Genomic DNA, 4,364 nt, shown 5'->3' with positions numbered 1-4,364 from the left:
CCAAGTGACGTATGTCGTTCTACTCTGTACTTACTGGCTTCTAAATACCACTATCATCTGGTCTTTTGTCCATCCCACATGGACACCAGACTGTACTTACTGGCTTCTATACACCACCATCATCTTGTTTTTTGTCCATCTCACATGGACACCCGACTGTACTTACTGGCTCCGAAATACCACCATCATACGGTCTTTTGTCCATCCCACATGGACACCAGTCTGTACACACTGGCTTCTAAACACCACCATCTTCTGGTCTTTTGTCCATCCCACATGGACACCAGTCTGTACTTACTGGCTTCTAAACACCACCATCATCTGGTCTTTTGTCCATCCCACATGGACACCAGTCTGTACACACTGGCTTCTAAACACTTACTGGCCTCTAAATACCACCATCATCCGGTCTTTTGTCCATCCCACATGGACACCAGTCTGTACGTACTGGATTCTACACACCACCATCTTCTTGTCGTTGTCCATCCCACATGGACACCAGTCTGTACATACTGGCTCCCCATCATCATCGCTCACCGAATATATCTAAAATAAGAGGTTTTATGATGATAAACTTTTGATGGTATTTTAGGATAGATTTATTTTTAATGCAGTTTTTACAAACGAAATTAAAATATGCATCTTTGACTTCTATATGTCATTCTATATCGATAGCGATATTGCAACGATCAAATCGCAAGCCTCTATTGTAGCATTGCCTTACCTAACCTAATCTAACCTAACCCGAACCGAACCGAACCTAACCTAATCAACGGCACAGTACCGTTTTAGGAATGGGGGACTAAGTGTATTCTGCCTGACGCAGAGTCTCCCCTTCTCCTTGTTCCGGGAAAATTGAGTTCGAAATGTATTTATTCATGGTGAACTTGTTTATGATGAGTGAGGAAATATGTAGAATCCGTTTATTGAGGTTTTCTCAAGTTTACACATCGAATCTGTTATAACTTTTATGCCACTCAGTTATGATTGTTTACGAAGCGTATTTCAAAGATCACTGCAGTTGAGGATAAAAATATTCCTAAACAATACGCGTAAAAGCTCAGTTTGAAATTCTTCAGCATGAGAACTGATTCTTTTGAGTCTTCGTCGACAACGGGTGCACGAGCCAGGCATTTTTCAGCCATCCACAGTTCCATTTCGAAAATGCGTTCACATACGTGACTTTCAAATAGCCAAATATTTCTAAAAGTAGAAATGAGTCACCAATCTTAAAAGCACTCGTCGGTTGAAAGGAAAAGTTCAGGTAACATAAAATTATACCTTAAAAGAACGGCCTTTTCCTAAATATAAAAGGAATTAAATTTTAAAATGAAATAAATGATCTCTTATTACAAAATAATTAGCATTTGATTAGCGTTGAAAACGAGGACTATTGTGTCGTCTGCTAAATCGAACCTCTTACGTGTGTGATTAGAGATGTGAAATTACCGTAATTTTTAAAAACGGTAATTTACCGGGTAAATTACCGATAAATTACCGGTAATTTACCGATTGAAATTTAGCGAAAACAAAAATTACCGTTCAGCCAGTAATTTTTGGTAATTTATATTTCCCCTTACTTACAATCCATTACTTTATACAACGTTTAATTGTGAGCACTATCTTGACTGCTTTACACGTATTTGCGGATTTTGCTACCAAGACGGCAGCCGTGGCCTTCTAATCTGAACTCTAACAAAATATTTATTGAAAGACTAATTTTTAGTGTAACTTTGTAAGTACTGGCTAGCGAGTAGCGCCTGGTGAGTCATTTTGCAAGTAAACTCAGAAATAATTGATCGTTTAAGTGTAAAATTAAGTCTTAAGGCTTAATTAAAATGTTTGGTAATTTACCGGTAAATTACCATTGTAAAATTACTGAAGATATAAAACGGTAATTTACGCGGTTTTTGGTAAATTACCGGTAATTTACGGACGGTAAATTACCGACTCACATCTCTATGTGTGATAGAGTGGGCTATGTCTTACCTTACCTCTCTCACTCAGCCTGTGAGAATTCAATCAATCCCTTTAGGAGTAAGTGGTTCCATTTAGCAGATGCGACTAAACCAATGACGACGCAGTGATCCTTGTTTTTAAGACTAGTTAAATGCTAATTATTTTACAATTAGAGATCACTTATTTTTTTAATATTTTTCCTTTTATATTTAGAAAAAAGACCATTTTTTTAAGGTATAATCAAGAACAAATTCAGGATACCATAAGAATGTGGAATGGTAGCATTGTCCCCTGGTACCGTGAAGTCATACTTCTTTCGAAAACCGTTAATTACCACCTTCGTTCTAGGTAACAACTTAAAATCTGTTTTTAGCGCCATCGGTGGGTTATGAATTGGGCCTTAAGCTTTGGCGCTTTACGCCAAAGTTTGAGAAATCCGCTTTACTGACTTTGTTCCAGATAACTCGGGCTCTCTAATAGAAAATCTAGATTTCTATAACTTCATTGCGGTCCACTCTTTTTAAACATACCAGTTCATCATGAACTATTTTAACAGTTTTGTTCTTGACACCGACCCCAACACTCCAAGACCTGAGAGACTCCATTTTCCATCACTGTCGGAACTCGGAAACGGAAACACGAAATAAATTAATGACAATCTAGACTCTATATAGAGGGCGCTAGAAAGTTCCGAACAAAAAAGCCCCTCCCTCATTTATGAAAAGTTTAACTTCATGGCGCCAGCATTGTCTTGTTTCAACGTTTTTATGCTACCCTAAATTCGTTCTTATAATTTTTTGTTACCTGAACGTTTCCTTTACAATACTTACATATCCTTAAATCGTTGAGATAAAATTGAGTTGAAATCTCTTCTTATGGGTAATGCCATGTTTAAGGTCATAACAGGCTTCTTCGACATATATATCAATTTTGGTCCAGAATCACGACAGAATGGACTGTTTCTAATTTTATGGCTACTAACGTGGTCCTGCCAAATTCCTATTTCATTTCCTTTAGCTACTCCGTCCAAGGAATAATCTCCTATTTGTTTCGCGTCATAGGCTATTTTGACAACTTTCTTCTTTACCCAAATTGTTTCCCATGCCTTTTCCAGTTTCGTGTCATGCGAGATCTACAGCGTAGAACCGACAATGTATTGCAAAACCAGTGAAAATATTTAGGGGCTGTTCACAAATTACGAGACTTGTAGACGGGTTTTTCATAAAGTATTAAATAACATATTTTAGTATATGAACCTCGTAAATAAACCCTTGCAGACACAATTGCGCAGTTTCGTTTGCGAAAAAACAACTTACTGGTCTATTGAAAGTGTTCCCTAAGTCTATGGAATTTAGAAAGCAGCCTCACCATGACTAATCGCCTCCCAAAGAGGAAAGGTTTACTATACATGTATCATACGTTCATAAGATATGTTCCATAAGTTTGTCACTGGTTACTGAGAGCTTGTCATGAAGTGACGTAGGTGACATGTCATAAATTCTCGTAAAGCGACGCCTGGTGAGGTGCAGTCAAAGGCTTAGTATACTGACTAAATAGAAAGATGGACTGCAACATTAACCGGGTGTAGTCAATTCTCGCTTCCGCCGTTCTCGAACAAGCTCTCAGTAAGTCTCTAGAATTACGAAGCATAAGAAGTTTCATACTTATGGAACATACCTGGTAAAATTGTGATATATATGTATACAGAAACTGGTTCAGAAGTCGAAAAATTGGTGGGTCACCAGGGTCAGGGATATGGGACTATCAAACAATGAAAATTTCTTCAATTCTAGGACGAGTTTAAAAATTGTTCTACACTTCTACCAAGAATTTATTTACTATAAGAATACCTAAGTCACTAGATTTTACGCTTCTACTCTTACGCCGGTGTTAGTGGACATGTAAGCCCCACCCTTTTCATGTCCGTCTTTGCTCTGCGCCTTCCTATTGGATCCCGTGGAGATAGGTCATACAGACGCGATTGACGTATTCCGAATAGAGAAAAAAAAACCTCGAGCAAAGTAAACAGAAAATGGAGGCTGCCAGCGGTGCCGAAACGGTTAGGGAATGCTTTTTAATTGCCATTAACAAGTTAGTTAAAGGTTTTGAACCAAACTTGATGGATTTTGAATATGTGTCTCTACGTGAAAATCATTTTATAATTATTTCTAAATCGAATCAAGCGTACTGTACTTATAATTTCGTCAGTTCCAAAAACCAAACCAAGGCTTAACGAAAAGGTAAAAGAGATAGATGGTGGAAAATATAGAGTAAGATAAAATATTAAGTCCCGCCTTGGTTTTCAGCCTCCCCCCACCCATGAGGGGGGATTGTCGACTATCACGCGCACCGGACGCCTTTTTAGGCCTTCTTATAGTAAATTCCTTCTTGCTTCTACAAACGCT

This window comes from Phalangium opilio, unplaced genomic scaffold (assembly GCF_054372755.1).
Source record: "Phalangium opilio isolate 3A_F unplaced genomic scaffold, DU_Popi_V2 ptg000089l_1, whole genome shotgun sequence".
NCBI classification, from domain to species: Eukaryota; Metazoa; Arthropoda; class Arachnida; order Opiliones; family Phalangiidae; genus Phalangium; species Phalangium opilio.
Note: the sequence above shows the minus strand (reverse complement) of the source record.